The sequence below is a fragment of the Theobroma cacao genome, chromosome 2, assembly GCF_000208745.1.
Source record: "Theobroma cacao cultivar B97-61/B2 chromosome 2, Criollo_cocoa_genome_V2, whole genome shotgun sequence".
Taxonomy (NCBI): domain Eukaryota; kingdom Viridiplantae; phylum Streptophyta; class Magnoliopsida; order Malvales; family Malvaceae; genus Theobroma; species Theobroma cacao.
The window spans coordinates 15,646,820-15,666,566 of NC_030851.1; the positions used below are offsets into that span (position 1 = coordinate 15,646,820).

General features: G+C 33.2%; 2 long non-coding RNA genes across 3 annotated transcripts; both read left to right on the plus strand.

The window, feature by feature from the left end:
• Positions 9,533–12,661, plus strand: LOC18608948. Of its 2 annotated transcripts, none has more exons than XR_001926440.1 (3): positions 9,533–10,080; positions 11,803–11,920; positions 12,076–12,661. It is a non-coding gene; the product is annotated as an uncharacterized LOC18608948 (long non-coding RNA). The 2 variants fall into 2 exon arrangements; XR_001926441.1 differs by having other exon boundaries at positions 12,079–12,661.
• On the plus strand, positions 18,490–19,358 carry LOC18608949. Its single transcript, XR_001926445.1, has 2 exons — positions 18,490–18,853; positions 18,961–19,358. It is a non-coding gene; the product is annotated as an uncharacterized LOC18608949 (long non-coding RNA).

The window sequence follows — 19,747 nt, forward strand, 5'->3', positions numbered from 1 at the left end:
TATGTGGCGAAAATTTTATTTTGATTGTTTTTGATCTAAAATAGTGTATATTCTCTAAAAACTATATATTTAACAATGATTGCTCACAGGAAAGGAAAGAAACTAATATGTAAGCCTTGCGGGGTTCCGGTTGGCATTCCGGATAATGAGTGTCAATCAGGGACGTTGCGGCGATTGTCATGAGCCTAAGGGAGGTTCCGGGTCATGACAATATTATTACAGTTATTAATTTTATTATTTATTATCATACTTTTTATAAAATTATATTGAGAATTAATCATGCAAATTTTGTAATATATACCAAAGTATAACATATAATCTGTTTCATAAATATATGTACATAATAAATTTAGTAATATAACATTATGTTTTATATTGAGCAATATTAAAAAAATTAATTTATTAATAAAATTTAAAATATTCAAATTTGTGTTAGGGTAAAGACTTCAACCTTTGACCACATGTTAAATGAATTGAATGGTTTAGTCTACCATATCTAAAGATCAAATGGATCAAATGTTTTTAAAAAATCGATCAAATATAAAGAAAAATCAAACTGATCAAACATAGAATTGATTTGATCTGTTTGATTTTGGACCAATAAATCAAAATGTTATCAATTTTTTTACAAATTATAATATTAAAACTTTTAAACTTTATCCATAATTATAAAATATATATACAAATTAAGTATAAATTAAATATATATAATATTACTTTATTACATATATGAAATTCAGGACATAACTTGTCAAGCCCATGAATTTCATCTATTATCATTTTTATACTTTGGATAATTAAGGTATTATATGTGGTGGTAAGAAAATGCTTAATAGTTAAGTTTTAACCATGAACCAATCACACGTCGACACGTGTCAAGCTTTAATTCTTTTATAATTTTATTTATGAACCAGCATAAACCTTTCCCAATTCACTCTTTCATGTCGTGTAAGCCAAAGAAAAAGGGAGAAAGAATAGAAACAAACCTTGAGGAAGAAAATTCAAGAGGAATTCATCGGTTACCGAAAAATGACGCGATCTGAGGTAAGATTTCACGATTTTGGCCTAGGATTTACCTTTCCCATGCTTTTTTTTTCATTTTCTATGGTGGAAACCCAAATTTTTGTGAAGGAAGTCATGTTGGGTGAATCAAGGGCGGGAGGTTTTGATGATGGTTTTTGTTAGATTTCATGCTATCTAGGTGTTTTTAGTTGTTTCGTGATATTCGGTATGAAAAACAAGCAAGAAAACCACATGTCCTTCACCAAACCCTCCTTGGCCGAATTTAATAAGGGATATATTGATGATGAATTGGATGTTTTGGCTAATTAAATAATGTATAGTTTGAGTTAGGTCAAATACCATTTCAGTCTGATAACAATTGAACCTACGTAGAATACCATCTTTAAGTGATTATTCAAACATTTCTCATTCAATTTCATGCATTCATATAGAGCCTGAAATAGTTCTATAATAGTTTGGTATAAATATATTGAATTACTTGTTGTGTATTATGTATAGGTGGTGAGCCCTCTGGTAAGGGTAAAGATATCGTGTCCGAGGACCAGGAGTAGGAATACTCCCGTTATAGTGAGTGAACAGAGTATAATCTTAATTATCTAAAGTAGTTTATACTCGTTTCTATGATTTTAAAGAATAATGAACTTAAGCTGTAAATTATTATGTTTTAAAATTGAAGTGTTGGTTAAATGAAATAAGGCTCATAAATTATTTTGAAATTGAATGCTGGTTTTGGAAATTGAGTAAGTGGAGACTATATACATGTATTATATATATATATATATATATATATATATATATATATATTGGCTATTGTTCGTTATGCCGACTCTGNACTATATATATATATATATATATATATATATATATATATATATATATATTGGCTATTGTTCGTTATGCCGACTCTGTTTTGTAATGAATGTTTCGGCATAACGGGATTTGAAATTGATATATGGTTTGAATTGGTGGCTTATGACAATGTGATGGCATGAATGGTTGGATTTGTGTTTATGTGGAATATATGAACTGTTTTGTTTTACCTTGACCAGCTGGGTAATATCATATTAGCCATGTCATACTGCCGAAATTTTTATTGATTTGGTGGGGTAATTGATTAGCTTACTGCAGTGGGCGGGTTTTCGTGAACCAACCTATTAAAGGGGCACAGTAAACCCCGTTATATTTTACCTTAATATGAGAGGCGCAGAGGGTATCTCCTAAGGTAGTTTAGAGCTCACTTCACGCTGAACCACCACGTGAGGGTGAAACTCAATCAACGTCAAAGAACAACTATGTTTTTAACGTAAAAACATGTTTTATGTGTATATGTCGTTTTAACAGCCTTGGCGGACTCGATTGGATGCCCTGCGTAAGGGGTCACCGAGTACAAGTTTTGGCACGATCCAAGTTTTTAAGAGAGTCATAAACCTTGTTGATTTTTTTTATGAAATGTAACTGTTTTATATGGGTTGAAATGAGTTTTAATGTTATGAATCATATTATGATGAAATGTTTTAATTGTCTCTATTTACTTGGCTTTAGATGTTATAAATGATCTTTGCTTACTCACTGGGTTTATAAAAGCTCACCACCCTTCTTTCACCCATTTCAAGCTCAAGGCAGTCTGTAAACCGTCGATTTTGTCAAGGGTTTGCTTTTGGATTCGCACCCTTAGAAATCGTGGGTTTACAGTCGTGTTTATTTTTGTTATTTTGGGGCTCACATGTCATTGTAGAATATTTTTGTATACCTTGGCGTAGTGTGCTATTATATATATGAATTTATTTTGTTATTACTTTTCATTAACTGGTTACGTAGGATTCTATAAATATTGTTTTATATGAAAATAGAATATTTTTATTCAATATTTTTATTTAGTTCGATTAACTATGACTTCACTTTAAATGGATGATTCAGATACCTAACTTTATTTTTACACATGAAATGTATATTTTTCATTTATATCCTATATTTTTAGCAAGTCTCAAAATTTTTGAGTAAAATGACCAAAATACTCCTGTGCGGTAGAAATTACTTTTTGACTGTTTTTTATTTGAAAATAGTCTATATTCCTTTAAAACATGATATATGGTAACTGATGATCACAGGGGTGGCGCAAAAACTAATGTTAGAGCCTTGCGAGGTTTCGGTTGACATTCCGGGTAATGTATGTCTACTAGAACATCACGGCGGTTGTCACGGGCTCGAAGAGAGTACCAGATCGTGACAATTCTATTGGAGTCAAAGTTTTGAAACTAGTGCAGAAAGGGTATCCGGCTTATCTAGCACATGTGATTAATACCTCAAAGGGGGAACCTAAGTTAGAGGATGTCCCAATAGTAAATGAGTTCTCTGATGTGTTTCCGGATGAGTTACTAGGACTACCTCCTGATCGAGAGCTTGAGTTCTCTATTGATCTATTTTCAGGTGCCGCACCTATTTCTATTCTTCCATATCAGATGGCTCCAACGGAGTTAAAGGAGTTGAAAGTCCAACTGCAAGACTTAGTGGATAAGGGTTTTATTCGCCCTAGTACTTCTCCTTGGGGTGAGCCAGTCTTGTTTGTAAAGAAGAAGGATAGCACTCTTCGACTATGTATTGACTACCGTCAGCTAAATCGAGTGACCATCAAGAATAAATATCCTCTACCACAGATTGATGATCTTTTTTATCAGCTACAGGGTGCTACGATGTTTTCTAAGATTGATCTGAGATATGGGTATCATTAGTTGAAAATCAAGGAGCAAGACGTACCCAAGACTGCTTTCAAGACTCGTTATGGGCATTACAAGTTTTTGGTTATGCCTTTTGATCTGACTAATGCCCGATAGCTTTTATGGATCTTATGAACAGGGTGTTCCACTCGTACTTGGATAAGTTCGTGATAGTGTTCATAGATGACATCCTGGTGTATTCGAAGGATGATGATGAACATACTGTCCATATGTGCATTGTGCTACAAACTTTGTGCAAGGGACAACTCTATGCCAAGTTCTCCAAATGTGAGTTATGGTTGAGGGAAGTAATTTTCTTGGGACATGTTGTGTTTGGAGCTGGAATTTATGTCGATCCTAAGAAGGTAGAGGCAATTTTACAGTGGGAGCAACCGAAAACAGTGACAGAGATTAAGAGTTTCCTTGGTTTAGTCGGTTACTATAGAAGGTTTGTTCAAGGGTTCTCATTGATAGCTGCTCATCTAACTCGTCTAACTCGTAAAGGAGTCAAGTTTGAGTGGGATGATGTCTGCGAGAGTCAATTTCAAGAGCTGAAGAACCGGTTGACCTCCGCTCTCGTCTTGACACTTCTTGTTAGTGAGAAGACATTTGTGGTGTACAATGATGCCTCTAAATTAAGATTAGGGTGCGTGTTAATGCAGGATGAGAAAGTAGTAGCTTATGCTTCTCGACAGTTGAAGAAGCATGAAACAAATTACCCTACCCACGATTTGGAGTTGGCAGCAGTAGTTTTTGCATTGAAGATCTAGAGGCATTACTTATACTGTGAGCGTTGTCGGATCTTTACCGACCACAAAAGCTTGAAATATTTGCTCACCCAAAAAGAACTCAATCTGAGACAGAGACGATGGTTAGAGTTGATTAAGGATTACGACTTAGTGATTGATTATCATCCGGGGAAGGCAAATGTTGTAGCAGATGCCTTGAGTCATAAATCCTCATCTTTATTAGCATCATTTTAGAATTATTATCTTCCGATGCTACTTGAGATGAAATCTCTAGGGCCAGTTGAGTAATGGCGAGGATGGAACCTTACTTGCTAGTTTTGTTGTGAGACCCTCACTGTTGAATTAAATCAGGGAATTGCAGAAGTTTGATGATGAGTTGAAACGGGAAGTTCAAAAGTTGCGAGATGGAAAAACTAATGAGTTCAGACTCAGTGATGATGGTATCTTGATGCTTGGGTACCGGGTTTGTGTCCGTAAGGACGATCAGTTGAGATAGGCTATTTTGGAGGAAGCTCATTCTTCCGCTTATGCTTTAGATCCCGGAAGCACCAAAATGTACAAGACTATCAAGGAAAGTTACTGGTGGCCAGGTATGAAACGAGACATAGCCGAGTTTGTGACGAAATGTCTCACATGCCAGCAGATCAAGGCGAAACATCAGAAACCATCGGGTACTCTTTAGCCTCTACCTATCCTTGAATGGAAGTGGGAGCACATGACTATGGACTTCATATTGGGTTTACCACAGACGCAGAGTGGGAAGGATGCTATTTAGGTGGTTGTGGATAGGTTGACTAAGTATGCCCATTTCTTGGCTATCCGTAGCACGTATTCCATTAAGAAATTGGCTAAGTTTTATATAGATGAGATAGTGAGATTACATGGAGTCCCAGTTTCTATCGTGTCAGATCGAGACCCCTAGTTCACTTCTTGATTCTGGTCAAAATTTTAGGAGGCTCTTAGAACTAATTTGAGGTTTAGTACTACCTTTCAACCACAGACAAATGGTCAATCTGAAAGGACCATTTAGACTTTGGAGGATATGTTACGAGCGTGTGTCATTGACTTTACTAGGAGTTGGGATAGACACTTCCAGTTGGTGGAGTTTGCGTATAACAACAGTTTTCAGTCTAGTATTAGGATGGCACCATACGAGGCTTTGTATGGGAGAAAGTGTCAAACTCCATTCTGCTGGGATGAATTGGGTGAGAGAAAATTATTTAATGTAGAGCTGATTGATATGACTAATGACAAGATCAAAGTTATGCTAAAGTGATTAAAGAAAACTCAAGACAGGCAGAAGAGTTACTCTGATAGACAGAGAAAAGATCTGGAATTTGAAGTTGATGATAGAGTTTTTCTTAAGGTTTCTCCTTGAAAATGTGTGATTCGGTTTGCAAAGCGGGGAAAGCTCAATTCGAGATACATTGGACCCTTTCGTATTATTGAAAGGATTGTGCCAGTGGCATATAGATTAGGATTACGTCGGGAGTTGGATCGGATTCACAATGTCTTCCACGTCTCGATGCTGAAGAAGTGTGTACCTGATCCCTCCCATATCCTCGAGGCACCTCCGATTGAGTTGCAGGAAGATTTGAAGTTCGAGGTGAAACCTGTACGTATTCTAAACTGAAAGGATCGAGTGTTGGGGAATAAGAGCATCCCAACGGTTAAGGTGTTGTGGAAGAATGCTCGAATGGAGGAAATGACGTGGGAAGTTGAGCATCAAATGAGAAGCCAATACCCACATCTTTTCTCCGAGTCTAGTAAGTGAAATTTTGGGGTCAAAATTTTATTTTAAGGGGGGTAGTGTTGTCAAGCCCATGAATTTCATTTATTATCATTTTTATACTTTGGATAATTAAGGTATTATATGTGGTGGTAAGAAAATGCTTAATAGTTAAGTTTTAACCATGAAGCAATCACACATCGACACGTGTCAAGCTTTAATTCTTTTATAATTTTCTTTATGAACCAGCATAAACCTTTCCCAATTCACTATTTCATGCAGTGTAAGCTAAAGAAAAAGGGAGAAAGAATAGAAACAAACCTTGAGGAAGAAAATTCAAAAGGAATTCATCGATTACCGAAAAACGACACAATTTGAGGTAAGATTTTACGATTTTGACTTAGGATTTACCTTTCCCATGCTTTCTTTTTCATTTTCTATGGTGGAAACCCAATTTTTTGTGAAGGAAGTCATGTTGGCCAAATAAAGGGGGGGGGGGGGGAGGTTTTGATGATGGTTTTTGTTAGATTTCATGCTATCTAGGTGTTTTTAGTTGTTTTGTGATATTCGGTATGAAAAACAAGCAAGAAAACCACATGTCCTTCACCAAACCCTCATTGGCCGAATTTAATAGGGGATATATTGATGATGAATTGGATGTTTTGGCTAATTAAATAGTGTATAGTTGGAGTTAGGTCAAATACCATTTCAGTCCAATAACAATTGAACCTACATAGAATACCATCTTTAAGTGATTATTCGAACATTTCTCATTCAATTTCATGCATTCATATAGAGCCTGAAATAGTTCTATAATAATTTGGTACAAATATGTTGAATTACTTGTTGTGTATTATGTATAGGTGGTGAGCCCTCTGGTAAGGGTAAAGATATCATGACCGAGGACCAAGAGTAGGAATACTCTCGTTATAGTGAGTGAACAGAGTATAATCTTAATTATCTAAAGTAGTTTATATTCGTTTTTATGATTTTAAGGAATAATGAACTTAAACTGTAAATTATTATATTTTAAAATTGAAGTGTTGGTTAAATGAAATAAGGCTCATAAATTGTTTTGAAATTGAATGCTGGTTTTGGAAATTGAGTAAGTGGAGACTATATACATGTGTTATATATATATATTGGCTATTGTTCGTTATGCCGACCGTGCTTTGTAATGAACGTTTCGGCATAACGGGATTTTAAATTGATATATGGTTTGAATTAATGGCTTATGACATGTGATGGCATGAATGGATGGATTTGTGTTTGTGTGGAATATATGAACTGTTTTGTTTTACCTTGACAGGCTAGGTAATATCATATTAGTCATGTCATACTGCAGAAATTTTTATTGATTTTGTGGGGTAATTGATTAGCTTATTGCAGTGGGCGGGTTTTCGTGAATCGGCCTATTAGAGGGATACGGTAAACCCCGTTATATTTTAGCTTAGTATGAAAGGCGCGTAGGGTATCTTCTAAGGTAGTTTAGAGTTCACTTCACGCCGAACAACCATGTGAGGGTGAAACTCAACCAACACCAAGGAACGACTATGTTTTTTAACGTAAAAATATGTGAAATTATGGGTTTACAGTCGTGTTTATTTTTGTTATTTTGGGGCTCACATGTCATTGTAGAATATTTTTGTATACCTTGGCGCAGTGTGCTATTATATATATGAATTTATTTTGTTATTACTTTTCATTAACTGGTTACGTAGGATTCTATAAATATTGTTTTATATGAAAATAGAATATTTTTATTCAATATTTTTATTTAGTTCGATTAACTATGACTTCACTTTAAATGGATGATTCAGATACTTAACTTTATTTTTACACATGAAATGTATATTTTTCATTTATATCCTATATTTTTAGTAGGTTTTGAAATTTTCAAGTAAAATGACCAAAATACCCTCGTGCGATAGAAGTTACTTTTTGACTGTCTTTGATTTGAAAATAGTCTATATTTCTTTAAAACATGATATTTAGTAACTGATGATCATAGGAGAGGTGCAAAAACTGATGCTAGAGCCTTGCGAGGTTTCGGTTGACATTTCGGATAATGTATGTCTACCGGGACACCGCAGCGGTTGTTACGGGCTTGAAGAGAGTACCGGGTTGTGACATTACTTATATGTTATAATATTTTAATTTTTATATCACAGTTTGTATAAATAATAACTGATAATAAAAAATATTTTATTAAAATTAAGGTGATAATTAATAAAATTATTAAGTGTAATTATATAAATAAAGTCTATTATAAGTTACAGTATTGTTTATATATAAAATAAATATATGTATATATATAATATTACTTTATTATGGATATATGAAATTAATGACATAACTTATATGTTATAATGTTTTATATCAAAGTTGTATAAGTAATAACTAATTATAAATAATATATTACAAAAATTTGGGTGATAATTAATAAGGTTATTAAGCGTAATAATATAAATAAATATTATAAGCTATAGTAATAGTTATGTATAAATTATATATATATATAATGTTTATACAATTATATATTCATAATATTTTATATTATGAAATACCATTAAGGTGTAGTAACTATAGCATATTNCCTTTTCACTCATCAACTATCAATGATAGAAATGGAATCTACAATTCCAATATTTGACATCTTTAAAATGTATAAACAAAAAGGAATTAAAAAGATAAACAAATAAGAATTGAAAAAATAAAAATGAAGAAGTGAATATAATAAAAATGTATTATATATTATATAAATTTAAAAATAATATAAATATATATAATATTATATATCAATATATAAAAAATTAATTTAATTTTTTAGATGAATTGATTTAAAAATTGTAAAACCAAGAATCGATTTTAAAACCAATTAAATCAAATATTTTTAATTAATTAATTTAATGAATTAATTAGACCAAACTATTTTATCTAAATTATATTTAATTTTGATGAATAATTGATATGATTTTACTTATCCAAGTGGACGCAAACCAAACTGAAACTCACTTTCAATTCGTTCTTATTCTCAAATTATTTGTTTTAAAAATTAATTAAAAATAAAATTATTAATAGCTTCAAAAATTTTCTGCAAAAATTAATGTTATGTGGTCGTGCATTTTAACTGATTTTGGGTAGTTGGTAAACACCGGTGCTTTGTTCATCCACGTCCTAAACGTCGAAAACGACACCGTTTGATGGAGTAGGGAGGGATTTTGTTCAGTCACAAAACGACGTAGTTTTAATCCCTCCAAACCCTAAGTATAAATTCTCTTTTTTGCCCTCTCCCTCATTCTCATCTCTGTAAAAAAGGTTCCTTTTCTTTTCTCTCCAGAACACTCTCCCTCTCTTTTCTCCTTCGCCGCCGGCGTAAGCTCTTTCCTTCTTCTTTTTTGTTTTCTTCCCTCTCTCTTCCTCACCTTTCTCCGTAACCGTCTGCAGCTTTCTCCATCGGCGTCTTCTTATCTCCTTCTCTTCTCCCTATCTTTCTTTGTTATTTTCTTCTATCTTCCTTTGTTGGTTCTTCTACCTCCTGGCCCCCCTTCAAAAACCTTCTCCAATGGAAAATCTGCCGTTCATCCTTGCTGCCGACTACCCAAAACCCCACCTTCTTGCCGGCCTTTTCATAATCGGATCTCTGTCTTTCTCCTTTAGCCGGCCATACCACCTTCACACCCTCCAAATTCATCACAAATCCGAACCCACATTCGTGGGTCATTGCCAAGTTCTTAATTTTCTTTTTTTTTGTATTATTTTTGTATTTTGTGTTTGAGTGCTTGGTCTGCTACTGTGGTTGTGCATCGAGTCTGCGTTTGGAAATGGGTTTTGATATGAGGGCTGATATTCACTTTAGTCTTTGGTGAGTTTTTGCTTGACTTTTCGTGGGATTTGTTGAGTACAGAATTTAGATTGTATTGTATAAGTTCAGTCTGTTGTTGGTACGCCTCTCTAGCTCTTTAAGAAGTTTGAAGCCAGTGTTGCATAAATGTGTTGTATGTATAAGTTCTTGTAGTGAAAATCATGTATAACTTAATTAAGATACGTGAAATAGGCTTGGGAGAAAAAAAATGAATAAAAGAATTCATTGAATCCCTAAATCAAAAGGAATAATATATACACCGAGTCCAAGCACTACTAACCCTTGAAAACTTAAATTGAAGGTTCAGTGGCTAGTAGTTATTCATTTGCATTTTTATATAGCTTTAAACAATTGTACTTACATATAATATGGGATGGGTGTTGGTTCCCCTTAAGCACTACCAATGTAGTAATTTTTCGAGTTTAGGGTTTAGTGATCTAAAAAACTTAAAATTCAAGTTTAAATCAAGAGACTTAAAAAATTTAAGATTATGACATCAACTTTTCGTTTCAATTGTAATGATTTTAAATTCATGCATCACTGATCTAACAATTTTTTTAACTTAAATCAAATAATTTTCAAAATTTTAAAATATAGTTGGTAGTAGTAATTTAATTGAACCTTTATACGAGTTTTAACAATTACACTTACGCATAAATACGTACATGCATATATATATATATATTTCTACTTTTAAATATATATTGAAAAAGATGATATTTTCAATCAATGATAAAAGTATCATATTGAGTTGAAACTTGATATATATAATGAGAGTGAGATGAGTTTGTTAGATTCATGGGTAGATTTGTTAACAAATAGCTTCATCAGCCAGCCTCAAACGTTCACGCCTGTAACGGTACATTCAAGCAACAGCTCTCCTTGGCAGGACATAATTTTTGTGATTCCTTTGAAGGGTTAGGAATGATAATTGAAACCACTAGCAGACCTCATTTATTGTGAATAGTGACCTTTTGTACAACAGTTTACAAAGAGTGTCTAGACCGGCAAAATCAATGCAAATCAGTTCACATAGTGACCGAATGAAGCTTAATTCAGTGGCTTGAAAGTTCAACCATTTTACAAGTCAATCAAGAAAAATGCCTCATATAATCCTATTGTCCTGTGGAAAAGTTTTTGCCTGCGGCTCCTACTCGTTTGTCATGCATTGAAAATGCCTTATGCGTTGATCAAGCACCGTCTTCTACACTCCTCAGCTTTGTTAGATGGCCTACCTGAGAGGGCATTTTTCATGCTAGTTTATCTGAATTGAACTAACTTGAAAAACATTCAAGGATCCTGTTTTCCTTTTTATGAAATAGATTCAAAAACTGTAATAAATTAATCACATCCATTCCTTTATGTGCAAGAGTAATTTTTGTTGACGATTATGAGCTGTTACAATTTTGGCGTCGAGTGGGAAGCTTAAGCTCCACTCACTGTGATTGTAAAAGTAGAAGGAACAACTGTCTCCTTAGATTAGAGAATAAAATAAAACAAATATTAGACTTTGGATCAAATTGCTACAGATAGTTAATTTTGTACTCGTTTTGGGGTACAATTACAACTCTTAAAAATATGGATAAGTACAAAAATAGTGGTGAGTAGCATACAATTTATAGACATTGTTGCTTCATTTTGAGTGCTTAACATTGTTGCTAGTCATTTTGTTTTGTATCCTTTATTGTAAATCTATTTCCTCATGTAAATCTCTTTTAGCAGAATGGTTGAAAACTTTGCTACTTAAATTATTTGCTCGGCTTTTGTTTGCTCATCTCTGCATCGTCTACTGTTATTGTCTACATCTTCCAACACTCTCTATTAGTGTCACTTAGCACAGGTATTTTTTACCTTTCACCCCATTATTTACAATTTTCATAAATAATAAGGATTGATTGCTTATTTTTCTTATTAATTTGATGGAGTCTTTTATTATTATTATTATTATTATTATTATTATTATTATTACTTTTTTTGCTTTTGATTGGGGTACAGAAGAATGACAAAACAAATTGAGAAAGGCAAGGCAAAATTGTTTAATGCCAAAAGAAGGAAGCATTCCAAAGCACACTGATGATTCATTTTCATTTGTGGTTTATGCAAAAATGATGGTATGAATTAATCTTACTTCGCATTTATATGTATGGTTTTTCTTCAAACTAAATTTAAATTGTATGTTTAGTAATTTGACTTTGGTTTTTCATTACATGTTATTTATATATATCGATTATGATTGAGCATATATAGTTGTAAATAAATGCAGGCAATTGAGATGAAACGAGATATTAGTTTTTTGGAAGTGTTCAACCGCACTCATAAGCGCTCAAGGGGCCATGGTATTTTATAAATAATAAGTCCAAGTCTACGAGTGTACGTATAAAATTGATTTATTTTTACTTTAAAGTTGACAACTTAGCTGAATAATAATTTTGATTAATTTTTTATGTAAGAAATGTATAATTTTGTACTATCACAGAGTATGGTGAGGATTTATATTCTCAGTCAGAATTAGATCCGCATGCTTGGACTGAAGCAATTGGAGTGATGGAAACTACACTGTCAAACCCTATTCTATAAAATAATTACGACGTCATTTACATGTTCAATAGATGTTTACATATTTAGGAAGTTCGAAGAATCGTTAAAAGACGATATTGCCTTTAATGGTACCATTAAGTCGATTAAGCCACAAACTAATTCAAATAGAAATTTTAAGGTGAAATTAAGAGTTTCACAACTCAGAGATGAGTCAAAATGATAATTTGAAGTTCGAAGATCAATTTGGAGTCAAATTAAAATTTTCACTATTTAGGGGTAAAATGATCATTTGCCACCTAAGAACAAAATGAAAATTTTTAGAAAAGATTTTTTTGGCCTCATTTGACTTATTGGAGTATGATTTGAGTATTTGAGTATGATTTGAGGTTTATAAGTGAAAAATTTTAATTCAGGTATAATTTGGAGTATATGGGCGAAATGGTAATTTTACCACTTTTGGGGTAAAACGATAATTTTGCACCCCCAGAACATTTTTTCAGCACAAGGTCTTCACCCATCATCATTTTTTAACCTTGAATAATGTGTGGTGGAGATTTAAAACTTAAAAGATAAGAATTTTAAAAAATAGACCAATCATGGAATGTCATGTGGCAAGTGTAAATTATTATATTATTTAACTATAAAAATCAGCCCACACCACCATTTTCTCTTCATTATGGCCAGCCATAGCAAGAAAACAAAGGGGAAAGGAAGAACAAACCATAGGTGGAAAGGAATTCAAGAGAAAAGTGTGGATTTTCAAGGAAATCAACTGAAAAAAAGTAAAATTTCTTGATTTTAGTTTATGAACTATTTTCCCTACGCATTTTCCCTTAATTTTCATGATTGAAAAACATATTTTCATGATGAATTCATAGCTGGTCAAAATGGATATGGAGAGAGAAAGATGCTGGATTGAATTGATTTTAAGATATGTTAGTGTTTTTAGTTAGTTTAGCATATTTAGAAGCAAAACAATAAGAAAGGAATCCATTTTCCCCATGAATCTTCACTGCCAAATCTTCCTTGATGTGTGTGGGTGATGGATTGTTATTATTTCAAGAGAAATGGCTTAGAAAATGATGAATAATGGTGAGAAAATTAAGTAGGAAAAATCACGGTGTTAGTGCACTGTAATGGTTGAATTTTTTCATGAAGAAATGGGAAGGTTTTGATGTTGAAATTGGTGTTATTTGAATAATGTTTGGTGAATTGAGGTATTAGAAATGAAATGGAGTAATTTGAAGTCAAATCGGACACAATTGTCATTTAATCGGGTAATAGGTCGAATTAGGTTAGTACCGCATTTAAGCGGTAGTCGGATAAGTTGCAAATCATATCATGCATATACACCGAGCCTGAATTGATTTTATAATGGTCAAGCATTAATGTGGTGAATTATGTATTATACATTGTGGATAGGTAGTGAGTAAATTACACTGGTAAAATTACAGAGATTGTGCTTGAAGACTGGGATTAGGAGTACATCGACTCTTAGAACTGTGAGTAAACTTATTATTGTCTTAATTATCTAGAGTAGTTTTATACGATTGTGTGACTTTATAGAAAATGTGTTTAAATGGTAAATTACTACGTTTTAGGAGAAATTGTGATTTTATAAATTTTATGGAAAATTGAATACTGGTTTTGAAAATAGAGTAATTGGAGACTGCTTGCTTGTGTTATAAATTGTGTTTTAAATTATATGACTTATAACAATATGTGAGCATGAATGGTAAAGTCGGTATTTGTATCAAAATTATATATACTATGTATTTAGCCTTGAGAGGTTAGATTGCGATAAATTGTTATGTCATGCAAATAAGAATTTTATAAATCAGGTGGTAGATAAAATAATCCATAGTCACTGTAGTGGTGGGGGTTTCTGTGGACTGCCTATGTAAGGGGCATGGTAACTCAGTTATATATTTACCTCCGGGGGGAATGTTGGATGAAGTATCTCCTAAGGTAAAGATTTGAGTGTACTTCACGTGGACCACAACGTGAGAGTGAGACTCAACCAACGCCAAGGAACGGCTGTGTGTCAGATGTAAAAACATGTTTATGGGTATGGGACATTTAACAGCATTGGCGGTCTCAGTGGGATACCTTGACGAAGGTACCCGCGAGAACAATTTTGGTAAAAGCTAAGTTTTGTGAGATATATAAGCCATGTTGATTAATTGAGTAAACTGAATATTCATGTTATGAAACATATATTGGAAAAAGATATTTTAATTCATCTCTATTTACTCGCCTTTAGATAGTTTAGATGATGTCTGTTTACTCACTGAGATTTTATAATCTCACCACCCTCATTTCCTCACATTTCAGGTTCAGGAAATTCCATAGTTAGCTAACTTTGACAAGGACCTTCATTTGGACTTGAATTGGTAAAAGCTGTAGGTTTTCAACTTTCAATGCATTTTGGTTAGTTGAGGGCCCACGTGTCACTGTAAAAGAAATTTTATACTTCAGTTATCTGATTTAAAGTATGTATAAACATATTTAGTTTTTACACCATGTTTTTGGTGGGTTTCGGTATTTTCGAAAAAAAATGATGAAAATGCCCCTGTGAGCCAGAAAATAATATTTTATTGTTTTGATTTAGAAACGACTTATAATTTCTTGAAATACGAGATTTAATAACTGTCGCTCACTAAGGAGATGCGGAAGCTGATGCTAAGCTTTGCGGGATTTCGATCGGCATTCGAGGTAATGAATGCCTATCGAGACGTTGCGGCGGTTGTCATGGGCTTGATGAGAGTTTCGGATCGTGACATACACGCACTCACGTGTATGGGTTTGGTACTTGGGTGCTTGCTACAGCTTTACTTATTGGAACACATAGCAATGTAGCAACATCTGAGTCTGCGTGTGGGCCTAACAACTCAAACGCTCTTAGTCCCGCAATTGCATTGGAAGAAAAAATGAAAAATCTTTTAGAAAACTTAGGTAAGATACATGACGAAATACGTGGGGAAATACGTGAAGAAATTAAGAATGCAATGACGGGAAGCATGAGTGAATTTATGGCACGTATGGAAACCATGATCAAGATTAATGCGCGTTCAAAACAAGGAGATACGGGACCTTCAAGCTAAAATCTTGACAAGTAAAAACAGGACATTTTATGCTATAATGTCTATATTTCACTGCTACACTTGGATACTTTTTAGTATAGTTGTTTAATAACACATTTAGCTTTATATTTAAATGTGTTTAACTTTTTTAGATATTGTGTGTTTAGGGTAATTTTTAATTGTATGAATTTGACTTTAAATCTCGGTTTTTAATGTGTGTTTCTTTTATATATTTTGAATGTCAAATGTGGATGTGAATGGATAAATTATTATTAAAATGAAAATTGGTAATTTTTTTTGGAAAAGTATTAATAAAAAAATATGCAATGAATTTAGTATACAAATTTCCGTTGGAAAAAAAATTCCAACAAAAAATTTCGTTGGAAATTGATTTCCAACGGAATTTTCTATCTATATTTTGTTTCCAACGAAATTCTTTCCACAACACTTTCCAACGGAATTCTAATGTGTAGCCAACAGAAACCAACTTTTTTCCAACAGAATTTTTCGTTGAAAATTTTCAACAGATTTCCAACAAAAAATATTACCGACTAGGCTTTTACCGGCGAAATTTTCAACGAAATTTTTCATTGGAAATCTGTCGAAAAACGTTATTTTCAACGAAAAATTCCATTGAAAATAGCCTGTTTTTTGGTAGTGATGTGATAAGTGTTATACTTGTAATGGGAGTGTGATAATTACCCATTATTTGAAAATTCTCTAATTTTGAGGGAGCATTATCTTCTTGATGAGTGGAGTTCTGCTCATAAAAAGAAAACCATGCATGTCCCCAATCCAGGCAATTTTTTAGAAAAATAAACACCCTATTACCGTCACTAAAAATTGCTATTGGGTTAGAAGAACTTGTAAATGAAAAAGCTTGAAGAGTTTCAATTCTTATTTATTTTGACAAAAAAGAGTTCTAGACAAAAAATTTCAATCTTAACAAAATGTCAAATATTAGCTATCAAATTATTTCTGCCAACAAACAAAATATACTGCAATTATTGAAGCTAGTTGATATTCTTCAATACTTATTTATTTTTCTTCTCTATTATTTCTATATGGGTACATATTTAAATGTTTGAGAATTTAACATATACAAAAACAAAGTGCTAGGAGGATGTTGAGACGGGCTTTGTTGTTTGGAATGATTATTGGGGGTACACCTCTATGTAAGGTGCGGGTATTTCGACCAATACTCATGTGGCTCGAATCCTTCTCTGCTGTTACTTTTGTAAGAGGGGAAAATATCTTTCCCTTCATTTTAATGAATGCAAAAAGCTAATTTAAAAAAAAAAGAAAAAAGAAAAGGCTGCCCTTTAGGCTCTGGCCCTTTTGCTAAGACAAGAAATCGTTGGTGCTGCAGTAACGTTCCCATTTAGTTTTTTTCAAAGCATGTAATTGTATTTGTCAAGTAACACCACGAGATGGTGGTTAACCTTCTACAATTTTTTCTTGAATTTTGTTGGTTCACGGGCTGCGCCAGACCTATCAAAACTTAGCTTGTAGTTGTAGCTAGTTAGCATATGGAAGGGAAAACACTAATTTTGTTTTATTAGGACACTGTCTGGACCAGTTGATCTATAGAGGTCACAACGTTGCCAATTGTTCACCTTGCTATAACCAGAGCCTTAACTTTTAGTATTTGGTCAATTAGTTGGTTGATTTGATTGGTGGTTAATTAGTTGTAAATAGGTGGTACGGAAACGTTTTGAAAACCATTCTATTTATCTAAAGAAACGTTTTACTATTCTTCCGAAACTTTAATTTCGATGTGGCTAGCATTATCCGGTGGTAACAAAGTTTGAAGTAGTAGGCAACGCTTGAGATGTTGGGAACTTGGAATGTTTAATGCATAACATAGATTGCATTTCCAACCGTGGAAGAAATCAGAATATTGTCCATCAAAATTCCTAAAGTAGGTTTTTTAGATTCCTGGTGGTGGGATCTATCTTCCACTGGTCCTATTACACTATGATTATATCAAATTTCTCAAGTATAATGCAGGCAATTGATTTCCGCTAAACAATTATTATTAATTAGTTGGATCCTATTCCTATTCGTTTTCATGGTTATAAGTATAGTTTGCCCGGATCAGGTGACATGGAGTGTGCAATCATTTGTACGCACGTGTCCTAGAGAAAGTACAGGTTTAGTAAGTTGATGTTTGATCGATGCATGTTGTGTTATAGTGACAAACCATTAATGAATGAGAAAGATTCGGCATGGTTGTGTCAACTAATAAAGTGTATAGGCTTTTGCAAATGGTCTCACTAATCGTTAATTAACTTTATATCTATTTTTTATTCTTTTATTATATCATGAAACTTACCTTTGAGGAAATCCCTTCCAATAGCTAAATGGAGGAATATATTTGATTCTTTAATTGTATATAGATAAATAGATAGATATGTGTAAGTATAATAACAACTTAAACTTGTTCTTTGATATGGATTTGAAATTTGTTTTACCTTTTTCTTTTAGGCCCATGCCTTTTGCAACTATCCTTATGGTGCTTGATTGCATCATTGTTTCAGAAGTTCGGAACGTGTGCCTTTTCTTTTTATTCAGCCTTCCAATTTGTTTCTTTCTTTTTCTCAACTCTTTTTGCAATTTCTCTTTCTTTCTTTGGTTTACAAGTTCTACCATGTTTTCCCTCCAAATCACATATTAACTCAGATTTGTCAAAGTTTGTACTTTGTAGACGATATTTAAGACAATTAAGAAGGAAAAGTGGTCATGCCTGAAGTTCGATACGGCTGGCTTCTAGCAAAATGAGGTTTTAAGCAAATCAACTTACTTCTACTTTGTTTTACTCTCTTCCCCTGAAGCTCTATTTAAGGCCTTGATCTCCTGTGTTTTTCAATTTCAATTTAGAAAACTCTACTGTTCCTTTAGAAACTATTAGACGTAAAACATTTTTTTCCAATTCATTCCAGATATTAGAACGGAATGGGAGGATATAATCTGTACCTTATTCCAAGTCTTTGAAGAGCGATTGCCTTGTGCTTTCCATTTTTAGCTTTATGAAAATGCATACATAAAAGCTTGTTTGTGCACTTAAATGTTGTGTGTGGGTGCATGAATTTACAGTCAGGTAACATGGTGACCCTCCGCACATCCAGGCGATTGAACGATCAAAGTTCATGGTTCGAAATTATGTTTCATTTCCTATAATTGCTCCCTACTTCGAAGTCTTAAATTTACTTGTAGGAAAATCTGTCATCTTATCAACATTAATTATTGAGTTTTGCAGGTTCAAGTAATCCTGCTTCGTGGGACCGAGCCATTATTATAATTGGAGCTTATCATGGAATTTGTATACAGGTTCTCAGTTCGGCGCCAGAGAAAATGGTCTAGGAGATCTCTCAGATTTGTAACTGAAACAAGAAAGCACCTGCAGCGGGCAGCGTTTTATCAACTCTACTGCAAGTTATAGGCGGTCTGATTGTGTCTTATTGACTACCTAGGAGTGGTATTAGCGAGGTTCTGCCTTGATGGACTATGAATTTGTTATTTAGTTATTAATTTGACAGGGTTTGTTTTGTTGGATCATCAGAATCATTTTTTGCGTTAGAGACTTTGAATAACCCCCTTGCCTTTGATTTGGTACTTAATTCGTAGGAATTAAATCTACAATCTTGCCTTTGATTTTCAACAAAAAAAAAAACTTAAAACTTGTTCTTTCTTATTAAAAAGATTGAAGAATAGAAGGTTAAAGTTTGAATTTTTTGTTTCCTAAACATATTCAATGTACCAAAAGGAAAGACAGAAACTTAATATTAAATAAAAGTGTGGAAAAGAGCAAGGCCAAATAATTTGGTTTTACCCGTTCTGATCACAGACAGCATAGAACAACACGTTTGGTCATCTTTCCGCTTCTAGCAACGAACAAATTAGCATTTAGTTCGTCCTTGGACTGTGGGGTCACTATCTGTCCAAAGCATGTGGCTACATTTTGGGATGTTAATATATAATTAATCTCTGAATTTAATTTAATAGTTATGATTATCAGGCTAATAATATTTTATAAGGACCTTTAG